At 43.2% G+C, this 11,935-nt stretch overlaps 1 pseudogene; it reads right to left on the reverse strand.

Moving 5' to 3' along the window:
• Positions 1 to 10,126: 10,126 nt before the first annotated feature.
• On the reverse strand, positions 10,127 to 10,459 carry LOC147454436 (large ribosomal subunit protein eL36z pseudogene; annotated as a pseudogene).
• Between the last annotated feature and the right edge of the window lie 1,476 nt (positions 10,460 to 11,935).

Consider the following 11,935-nt stretch of genomic DNA (forward strand, 5'->3'; position numbering starts at 1 on the left):
GCCCAGACGCCGATGGAGACACCTGACGTCCGTACCCCCATCGACACGCCGCTAGAGACCCCTGCTGGGACACCCAGGTTCACGCGTCACCGGCCAAAGGGCTTGCCTTACTCCGTCGACTTCAGCGGCGGCATCATCATGGATGATGACGGCAAGAAGGTGATCTCGCGCATGCGTGGTCTTTGCTCTCAGCTGTTTAGACACTACATACTAAACAAATGGAGTGAAGTACCAAGTGATTTAAAAAACAGAGTCATCAGCATACTTCATGATGAGTTTCCTGTTCCAACACGGGATCAGTGCTTCAATGAAGACCCGATGAAGATTCGAATGCACGAATACTGCAAACACAAGCGTTCCGAAGTGCAAAAAGCAATCAAGAATGGGTGGAACAGGCCAGATTGGCTGGCCAAAGAAGATTGGAAGAATGCGAAGAAAGCAGCGCGCGAGAATCCCGACAAGTGGAAGCAACAAAAGGATGCAGCCAGAGCGCGAGTAGAGGCAGGGAGCTCGCACCACTTGGGGAGCGGTGGATGGGCATCATTTGAGGCCGATTTTGTAAGTGTTTTCGCATTGCTCTTTATGTTCGATAGTTTAGGGTTTATGAGTTTTTTAATTCTAACAGGACGTGATCCTACACCGTACGAGCGCGAGTACGCAAGCAGGAAGGGCTTTAACGCCCTGATGGACATTCTCAGTTCTCGCGGCGGCATGGTTAGTATTAGGGTTTACTCTTTTCTATTTTTTGTATTGTTTTATAAATGTCGTTATATGTTTATACTTACTGAAAGCTGTCTTATTGTCTTTTTTTGCAGAATCCGACAGATACGCCGCTTGGACGCGATGAGACGTCTGACTAGACGACGTCAGTTTAGCCGTAGCTAGATAGCATTAGTTTAGGGTTTCTCATAGCTTATGTATCATGAGACGGATTTAATACGTCTTTTTGAACCATGTATATTATTACATTTGTCACCGCAGTTCCTTTTTCCAATCAATTCTTTATGCCTATGATGTTGTACAATTGTCATTATTACATTTGCCAATCAATTCATTTTGCCTATGATGTGTATAATTGTCAATTTTGCAAACAATGCGTCTTGTGGGTGACTATTTTGGGTCTATTATCTACCCTTGCACTTTTTTTAAAAAGTGAATCAAGTACAATATGGTTGATGGGTGGCAGGGAATTCAATGCCCTGTCACCAAAAAAAATTCTCTCGGGCATCGCTATAACCGTCGCTATTTATGGCTCTGTAGCGTCGCTATGAGCGTCGCTATAGTCTTCTGTGTAAACATCGCTATAACCGTCGCTATGACCGTCACTATGAGCGTCGCTCATAACGACGCCTATAGCGACGCATATAGCGACGCTCGTAGCGACGGTTTTAGCGACGCCGGGGGTTATAAAAACCTAGAGTATTTCTGTCGCTAACAGCGTCACAAGAGCACACAACCTCTTGTAGTGTTTCCCGTGGAAGTACGTACAGTGTTATTGTAAGCATACTCCCCTAAGGGTAAGTACTTCTCCTATTGGGATCTTTGATCTACTTCCGTTACATAGGCTTTTAGTAGATCGAGAATTGTTAGGTTAGCTATTTCACTTTGGCCATCCGTTTGTGGATGATAGGCCGAAGATAAGTTTAGCCTTGTCCCTAATTCTCAAAGAGAGCCTTCCAAAAATTACTAGTCATTCTAGGATCTCTATCCGACACTATGGACATTGGCAAGCCATGGTACTTGAAAATTTGTGAAATGAAGAGGGTTGCCATTTGATGGGCTTTGATAGTATTTTTGACAAGTATAAAATGAGATTGTTTATTGAATATGTCTACTATCGTCCATATTCCCATATTCCCATGGATAGACTTAGGCAATCCAAAGATAAAATCCATGGATATTCTCTCCCATGGTGAATTAGGGATTGGCAAGGGTTGAACAAATCCAAGTTGCTTCCCTCTATCAAATTTTGTCTTTTGGCATACCACACATTTAGAAACATACTCTTGTATGTTCACTTTCATGGTAGGCCAATAGAAATATGTTTCAATTCCCTTTAAGGTAGATTGAATCCCTCTATGCCCCGCAGAAGGTGGAGCATGAGATTCATACATTACTTTCTCACGTAGTGAGTTAGTAGCACATAGTCTATTGCCATAGAGAAGATAACCATCTTGTAAAGTAAATGGTTCTTCTTTCTTTCCTAATGGAAGGGCTGAAATCACATCTCTAAAATTGGGATCAATAGCATACTCATCTCATTTGTTTGTCGGAGAGCTTGGTCTGCGTCATGAAGTACTTAAGACTTTGGTGATCCGTTCGCAGAATGAAAGGAGTCCCCAATAAATAGTGCTTCCATGAGTCTAAGGCATGTAGAAATGCAAGGAGTTCCTTTTCATATATGTCTAGAGCGTGCTCAACAGGATCGAGCCTTCGACTTTCATAGCCTATGGCATGCCCTTCTTGAAGAAAAAAAGATACAAGGCAATCACCACAAGCATCACATTGGACCTCAAATGGTTTTGAGAGATCCGGTAGTGTAAGCACAAGTTGAGAGATAAGCTTTTCTTTAAGCTTTTAGAAAGAATTGTTCTCCTTAGCAGACCATGTATACCTAGCGCTTTTCTTTGTTAGGTCATGTAATGGTCCCGCAATTTGTGAGAACTTTTCTATGAAGCGTCAGCTATAGTGTGCAAACATACCTATAAAGCTTTTTAGTTCATGAAGATTCTTTGGTTTAGGCCATATTTTTATTACCTCTAACTTTGATGGATCCATTTGGATGCCATCTTGAGAGATAATGTGACCTAAATATTGAATCTCTTGCAAGAGAAATTCACTTTTCTTTCGATTAACATAAAGTTTATTCGCTCTTAAAACTTGAAATATTACCTGGAGGTGTTGCTTGTGTTCGTCTAATGAATTAGAGTAGATGATAATATCATCAAAGAACACTCCAGTGAAGGTTCGATGAGGCCTGAACCGCTTCTCCATCAAGCAGTTGAATGTGGTTGGTGCATTGGTCAAGCCAAAAGGCATGACAATGTATTCATAAAGACCAAATGTGGTGAGAAATGCGGTCTTTAAAATGTCTTGATCAACTATCCTTATTTGATGATAGCCACTTTTTAGGTCAATCCTACTGAAGTAGATCGATCCTTGTAGCTTATCAAATGGGTCTTACCTGTGGAACGGGAAACCTATTCCTGATAGTGATCCTATTTAGTGCTCTATAGTCGACACACATATGATATGTGCCGTTTTTCTTTTGCACTAATAGCACAAGTGAGCAAAATGGAGATGAGTTAGGCCTAACCATGCCCTTCTCAACTAACTCATGCACTTGCCGCATAATCTCCTCTTGTTGAGCTTGAGAAACTCTCTAAGGAGGTTTGTTAGGCGGTGAACTTCCTGGAAGAAGTTCAATTGCATGGTCATCATTACCTCGTTTAGGAGGTAGCTCACAAGGGATGTCGTCAATAAAAACATCTTGAAACCCCTTGAGAAAATGGGATAACTCTAATTCCTTTAGGTTGCTTTTATTTTCTTTTGCTAAAGCATTAGGTTCATTTTGAGAATCTTTAACAAAAATCATGTACACAGAAATAGAGCTCTTTATTTACTTGTTGAAAGCTGGTGTATGTATAATGGGGATAGTGTTACCCATTTCCTTAGCATCTATATACATGTCTTTTTCCCTGAACTTAAAGGAGATTCTCCTTTCAGGGAATTTAACATTGGCAGCCAGGCGATCAAACCATGGTGCCCCTAGGATTACATCCTCATGCTTGAGAGCAGAGATAAAGAAGTCCTCTTTGTCCACATAGCGTTGGACATGAAGCCTCAATTTCCCGATTAAGGGAGTGACTGAAGCTTCTTGCCCCTTGAAAGCACTGTCAGCGGGTAGGACATCTCCCATCTCGTAGGCTTGTATGCCTAGCTTGGTGGCCAACTCTATAGATATAAAATTGTGAGTAGAACCAGGGTCAAAGAGAATAAAAGCATCATGTTCTCTTACCTGTCCCCAAGCATGGCATAGAGGAGATCCTTTGTGGTGAATTTGGTGATTCTCCTCCTCTTGGATTTCAACCAAGGTAGCTCTAGGAGGATCTTGGCGGTTGTTCTTTTGTGGACAAGCGCGGTACGCATGCCCTTGTTCACCGCACTTGAAACACCGGTTATCCTTGCGATAACGCTCAAGCTCTTCAGGAGAGAGTTTGTTTTGACCTTTGTAAACTCCCTTCTCTTTAGCTTTGTTGGAGTTTCCCTTAGGAGACTTTTGGACATTCTCCTTCCCCTTAGGCTCATTGGAACCCTTGTTTTCCGTGGGCTTATTATTTCTTTTAGCCCCCGTTTTGAAATTGATTCGAGAGGCCACCATAGTATGGTGTATTACCGCCGATATGGTACGTGGCCTTTGGGAGTTGACATACTCCGCCATTTCTTCGATTAAGCCCGCACAAAATTGTTGCTTTTGCTCTCCAAAGTCCAACTTTTTGAAGACAGTGGCTTTGAGTTGTAGGTCCCAAAACTTGTCTACATATTTGTGGATGGATTCATAGGGAGAGAGCTTTAAGCTTCGCCATTCGGTGAGTACTTTGTCTTTGGCATCGGTGGCCAAAAACTGCTTCATAATAGAAGCTCTTAAAGCTTTCCATGTTCGCGGAGCTTCACCGTTGGCTCGTAGGCTAGACCACCATTGCCTGGCAGACTTTTGAAAGTGCATAGCTACATGGCGTAGCTTAGAGGACTCCGTGAAGCCCTCATATCCAAACGCCGCATCAAACTGTTGGATAAAGGCCAAGACTTTGTCTGTAGCACAAAAGGTGCCATCATAGGTAAGGAAAGAGATGCTTTTCCCTCCCTCTTTGAACTTCTTCAGCTTGGACGACCTCTTCCACGCGGCATAGGATTTCCTATGGCCTCTTCTTTTTGATGGTTCAAAGGTTGCACCATCACTTTCTTTAGAAGGTGAAGAATTTGAGGAAGGTGGAGAAGAGGGTGACCCCTTTCTCGCCTTTTTCTTGTCTTGATCTTTGTCGTCTTCACCATCACTTTCATAAGAGGAAGAGGATGAAGAAGATGGAGAAGAGGGTGTCCCCTTTCTCGCCTTTTTCTTCTCTTGCTTTTTATCATCCCTCTTTGAATTATGGTGAGGAGAAGGGTGCGATGGTCTTCTCTGATTTGGTGGTGATGGAGAGCGTTTAGCCCCGCCGTCTTCGTGGAGCCATCTCCGCCGAGGTGGCGGGAGACTCACTTCTTTCTCGTTCCTTCGGTGGAGGCTCTTGAGTTCTCGTTTGGGAAAGATATGCATCATCAAGAAGTAAATTCTTGAGCCCTTCGTAGGGATTCTCTTCTTCTTCCCGAATCGGAGAGAGACCTCTTTTGTAAGTCTCACAAGGAGGCTTCCTAGGTGTTCTCTCGTCATGGTGGTGAGCTTGGAGAATCCCATGAGCACGGATCTGCCGTTGCACTTCACTTTGGAGAGATGGATTGCCCATGGCTTGTTGAAGCCTAGAAACAAGATAGTTAACAAGCATCGGAGCATCATTAGTAGCTTGCTCATTAGCAAAATCAAAGTTATCAACATTAATTTCACTCTCTTTACTATTGTCAGCCATTCTAACAACTTTTAGGTGAAAATTGTTTAGGTTTACTTTGGCACTTCAAGCCATAGTTGCTACTCTTTTTTACCCCTTTAGAAAAAGCACTCAAGCTACTGTACCCGTGGCTCGAATACCATTAATTGCAAGGAATAGAAGAGAGAGTCATTTAGCACCAAAATAGCACCGGATCCTTTCAAGCTTTTAATAGCTCAATAGTGTGGTTAAGCCGTAGGCAAGCCCCGTAGGACTCCACTATTAAGACCATAGCTCTCGACGGTGATGCCCCGTTAACTGCACGAAGGCAGGCGCACTGCAAGGCTGAAAAATCCCTATTCTACTTACGCACAGGCAATTAATAATACCAACCATTTATAGCTATCTTGAGGACCTCCCTTCTTGAGCAAGAAAAGAGAAACCTTGTGCTCTGATACCAATGTAACATTTAATGGCCTAGAAACTTGTGTGTAGCGAAAATTAGCATGAACATAGTGGGCATTTCATTAGAATAGATTCCTAATGAGAATTACAAGAGTGCTTGGGTGGAGAGAGCAACAAAAAACATAACACCTAGTTAGATAGCATGAACAATACTTTCAAAAGAGAGAGAAATTAATCTATTGACAATAGGTGAGGACCGGATTTTCATGGAGCCGGTCCCCCCTCCAAAAGGCTTTGTATTATGGTTTCTCCCATCGAGAGAGACATTGTAAAATACAATTCTTTGTGTTCCTTCAAGACTAGCTAGTGCAATGAAGATGTAAGCTTCATGAAATAAGCAAAACACTTAGCAAACACTTTGCTTATTGCATGAAAGCTTCATGCAATAAGAAAAACACTAAGCAAACACAACATCAAATATCCCCGGTCTCAGACCCAAGACCTCACACACCTTCAAAGATGGTGAGAGCTAGCAGATGTACATCTCCTCACATAATCACTCATATTAGCATAGCTTAGCTTAGTAATTAGAATGGTAGAGGAGATGAGCATGCATTGAAGCTTGGATCTTGGTTGGATTTGCATCACAAAGCCAAGAGTTGTTGGTTTAGGCCTCCCTTCTCACAAGCTTGGAGTAGGTGGTAAGCTTTCCATTAAAGCTTGAGAAGGAGAGAGAGTCTTCTTTACTTCACACATGAGATTGTGTGAGTGTGTGTGTGATAATGCCTTGCAAAAATCAGCCCCCTCTCTTTCTTGGTCAACCCCTCTTGCTATTTGCCATGCTCTACCGTCATTGGACCTCCCCAGGCCTAGCCAATGGTAATTAAGCAGTATAAGTGATAGCCTTCTGACATGTGTCCCCCTGTCCCCTTTTGTGAGAGCTTTAGGTAATTTAATAATTCAACTAAACTCTCATTGGACTCCTTTGCCTCCTGGCCAATAGGAATTAGGCAAGCCATTGGGCTGCTGAAAGCTCATTGGACCCCTTGGGAGACTATCCAATAGTCTTCTAGAGGACTTAATTCTCATTGGTTCTTTTATTAAGTGTTTTTAAATTAATTAAACTAGATTTACTCTAGCCTAATTCTCATTGGTCCACCTCCAAGGCCATCCAATAGGAATTGGGTACACCTTGTGGGCATGTAGGCTAGGGAGCTGACATGTGTCCCTCATTCCCTTTGTGTAAAGGGAGCTTGTGTGTGTGTGTGTGTGTGTGTGTGTGTGTGTGTGTGTGTGTGTGTGTGTGGCTTTCTCTCTCATCCCCCACAAGCTACGATCGCCCCCTCCTATGTAGGGATTTGAAAAGACTTTTGGGACACACAGAAAGCATCCAGTTCCCCCCATGGTTGACCTTTGGACACAACCTTTAAATTATATTACCTTAGCATTTTGGAAGTCTTAATGGGCTGAACCTTAGGGTCTTTTTAGCCCATTGTTGCACATGGATCTTTTGCAGATGGCCCCCCCTTTGGATCCCTATTTTCCCTCCTTTGGATCCCTACTATGGCCGGTCTGCTAGCTTAACCAATATTCTAGCTTTTTCTCCCCTGGCACTTCCCGATATTAAATGATCAGTTTAACACGAGAAAATCATTTAGGAGAATTAGATATTGATTATTATGACATGGGATTCATAACAAAGGTAGCAAATAGTGATTGGCTATTTCTGATAGTGGCGGTGCCCAAGAAGAATTGGAAGTTGAGAGTGTGTAGATGATCAAAAGCTGAATGTTTAGATGATCAAGGATCCATTCCCACTCCCATCCACATATATGATGTTAGATGAGATAAAAAGTCATGAAATACATAGCTTCATGGATGTCTATAGTTGTTATAACCAGCTGAGACTCAAACAAGAGGATAGAGCAAATAAAACCTTCATCACAGAGCATTCATGTACTTAGTAGTTTCATTTAGACTCTAAAATGCTCCGACTATTTTTCAACTTTGTATGCTGTAGATTTTCAGTGTGTTTCTACACAAGTTTTTAGCTATTTTTGTGAATAACTTTACAGTCTTTTCAACCAAAAGAATGCATCTCTTATTTCTATAAATAGTCTTTGAGAGGTGGGCGTAGGGAAAAGAGGATTTGTTTGAACCCAGGACACATTGTTTCTAGCAATGGTATTGAAATGGCTGAAAATAAAGGTGGCTATGTTTAGCAAGCTTGAGCACCAACGAGTATGTCTGAACTCAATTCATTCCTGACGTATATCAACTTTTATCATCAATTCATTCATATGTTTGTGACAAAGTATCTTCCACTGTATGAACTAACCCAGAAGGGAGTGAAGCTCACCTAGACCGAGGAGTGTGAGACAAATTTTCCAATGCTTGAATGAGGCAATCAACAGGAATTCGATCCTTCATCAACCAAATTGGGAGGTAATCTTCCATGTCCATGTAGATGCGATAAATGGTAGTGGGTGCAATATTGGCCTAGCCTGATGGGAAGACAAACTACCTAGTCTACTTTGCTAGGTATCAATTTAATTCAACTGAACAAGGATACTCAACAACTGAGAGGAAAGCACTTGTTTTTAGTGCAACAAAATTGAGGCATGATTTACTAGGCAAACCGTTTCACTTCTATGTTGATCATCAAGATCTCCTATCTTTGATGAAAAAAGTGATTATTCTAGGTTGATTGATCAAATGAGTGATGTTCTTGATGGAGTCTGAGTTTAAGGTATCTCACAAGCGAGTCTTACAAGAGGGTGAGCAAGTTTTTTCGAGCGAAAAAAAAAACGAGCAAGTCCCTCAATAAAGTTATTTTCCTTGAGGTTAGCTAGTGATGGTGAGAGGGATTTACTAGTAGTACTAGTTGGGAGACGTGACCAGTGCAACGGTTGGGAGACGAAAGATTCTCATGCTCTGTAACCATATTTTCTGGTCATGTTGAACGTAAACTGGAGTGTTCCGCCTGCAATTGCACAACCCAATCTCTCCTCAAAGAGCTATGATTCGTTGCGACTCTATTGTCCTTACTTTTCTTAGTGCCACCCACGTTTTTCTAGTGCATGCACTGTAAAATTGCAGCTTGAGGCAAGATTTTGCAGCGGGCTAGAGCGCAAGCACTTAGCCCCCGTATGCCCTATGGAGCCTAGGCAAGACCGCTCTGCAAAGCGCATATAGCATTTGTAAGCCCCGTATGCAACTGGCGGAACGGGGCTCTAAGCACTTGTGCCTTTTTTCTTCTAGCTAAAAAATCAAAGAGGAACTGGGAAGAGCAATGAGATTCTTACGCCTAATGCATACGAGGTGGAAATCCTTAGCACAGGGGCATCAAAGCCAGGTGGCAAAAGTTGATTTGCCGTGCAATTGAGATTATCTTCCTCCGGGCCTGTTATTTCCACTCGCCCGAGAAGAGTTGCTAAACTTTCTCAACCTCTCTCTTTTTTGCTCTTCCTCCTCCAACATTGTTTAGAAAAGGCTAATGTATATATCTACTATGGTCTAAAGACACTAGTCCAAATCCAAAATGGATTATAAAGAGGCCCCGAGCCTCGAGGTGACCAATGTCATGCACGGATTCTTCGTACCCCTTTCGACAAGGCAACAGGTAGGCACCCGAGCACCATGCCAGCTTGATTCTGCCTTAATCTTGCCGTGGACTCTCAAGCACAAAATACACTAGTAAAAGACTGAATTGACTTCTGAGCTTATGCTATAATGGTTTGCATTGATCATAACAAACATCACTTTACTTTCCAAAGCTCCTTGCCCCCATACTCCGCCTTGGGTCACCAATGAGCTCATCCGGCGGCACCGACTCTACAAAGAGAAGAAGCAAAATCTGGTCCCTGGATCCTCCATTTGGGTCCACGTCTCCCTGATCTCTCTCGACCGCTCCTGAGCCCCAAGTGCAATCTCTCTCTCTCTCTCTCTCTCTCTCTCTCTCTCTCTCTCTCTCTCTCTCTCTCTCTCTCTCTCTCTCTCGTTTTTTTTTGTGATGAATATCAACTGTAGTTTTCTTACTACAGATACAAAAAATGAGAATCACACCTAGGTATCTCTGTGGCGGTGATCTCTGATAAGAGAATTGCAGTCCACCATGGAGAATATTTCCCCACGTATGACAATCACTTCTTTTTGTCGGTACCACCAGTAGATCTCTGCTTCCGAAGAGCAGCAGACATTTACTCACGCTTTTTCTTCCCCCTTAGGTGAGTTCCACGCCTCCTCTTTGCCACCTTAAGAGCTCTCTTGTCCTTTCCCACCTTCAAAAGCTCAGTGATACGCTTCTTGTAAGGTGCAAACCCTACACCTTCTCGGATCAGCTTCCTGACAAAGGAGGTTCTGGTTCCAAGTTTACCCTTTCTTGAGGAAGGACGAGCAAGAATCTCGCGCTTGGTAACGATGTGCCCCTTGTTTAATCCCATCGAAAGGCTAGACTTTGGCGCTTGAGGTGCCATCTCAACTGCAGAGAGATACAACCCCTTCTCTCTCTCTCTCTCTCTCTCTCTCTCTCTCTCTCTCTCTCTCTCTCTCTCTCTCTCTCTCTCTCTCTCTCTCTCTCTCTCTCTCTCTCTCTCTCTCTCTCTCTCTCTCTCTCTCTCTCTCTCTCGGGTGCATATGGCGCGAAGGGGATGCATAAAAGAAAGCAACTCATCCTGCTACTTCCATGCTCGTAGTTGGCTCCCTGGGCTTCATTTTCATTGCCGTGTGGATTCTTCAATCGTCTTGGACTTGGACTTGGATGCTGGAGGCGTTGGCACAGGCCTGCATTGGGCCCCTTCAGCCCCAACTTCATTCCATTTCTCCTACCATTAACCCCAACACCCTTACTAGCTCCATGCTGGAACTAGTCCACGCCGGCGCGGACTGGTTTAGACAGCTTGCTGGAGTCCATATTATTATGAAAAAAAACAAAAAACGTGCTTTGTATAGTGTCAACACCCTTACTCGCTCCGTGCTAGAACCAGTCCGACCTAGTGCGGACTGGTTTAGACAGCTTGCTGGAGTCCATATTATTTTGAAAAAAACAAAAAACGTGCTTTGTATAGTGTGCTCATTAGGTAGCTTTATTTAGCGTGTTGAACCTTGGAAGAGCCTCGAACCGGTCCGCGCCGACGCAGACGGGTTTCGACACGTTACATAAGGGCAGACACAAATTTTGTGGGGTTAGGGGGCCTATTTAACGAAGTTGAACATTATGGACTTTGAAAGCTATATGCACATTATGCAAGGAGATTTCCTTGAGCTACCTACTCAGTGAGTCTTGTTTTTCTTCACATCAAGGCAACGAGGCCATTTTGGATTTAGTCTTTATCTGTGGAAGGGAAAAGAAGTAGGAGGAGACTAGGGCATGTCGGATGCTAGTTCCCTATTCTGCAGAACATGTCCTCAAGCAGCCATGTTCTTCCTCATCAAATGCCTCCACATTCTTGCCATGGAGCAAGTGAGCTCACCCTACTATATAAGTGCAATAAAGATGTGACATGGTTGGGAAGCGTGGTTAGCGCTTACAATCTTGGTGCTGAGCTTATCTTGAGACACTCAATGAGACCACAGGACATGCAATGCTATCTGAACCAACTTCTTTACACTCTTGCCACCAGTGCAATGATGCACCTTGCGGGTTGCAGCAATGTGAAACTCTTCTACGCATTTGACCACAAGAGCAACTTCTATAGGAATCTATTGAGTGCCTATATAGTTCTTATCAGCGAGACCTCCCTAGATGAAGATGAATTTGCGGATATGCTAACCACGTGCTTTCCCCGATGGCATTCAATGTTTTCATCATTTGTCCGCATCCCCTTGGATTATCCCCTTTTGCAGATGATCTCATACGAGCTCCATTAAATTTTGTGAAGATGCCTTCACAAGTATTGTGCAAATTGATTAAACCTATGGGAATTGTCTCTTCTCCTTCAATGTTACTCGCA

Source organism: Adiantum capillus-veneris, chromosome 7 (genome assembly GCF_014529385.1).
Source record: "Adiantum capillus-veneris isolate H3 chromosome 7, ASM1452938v2, whole genome shotgun sequence".
NCBI lineage: Eukaryota > Viridiplantae > Streptophyta > Polypodiopsida > Polypodiales > Pteridaceae > Adiantum > Adiantum capillus-veneris.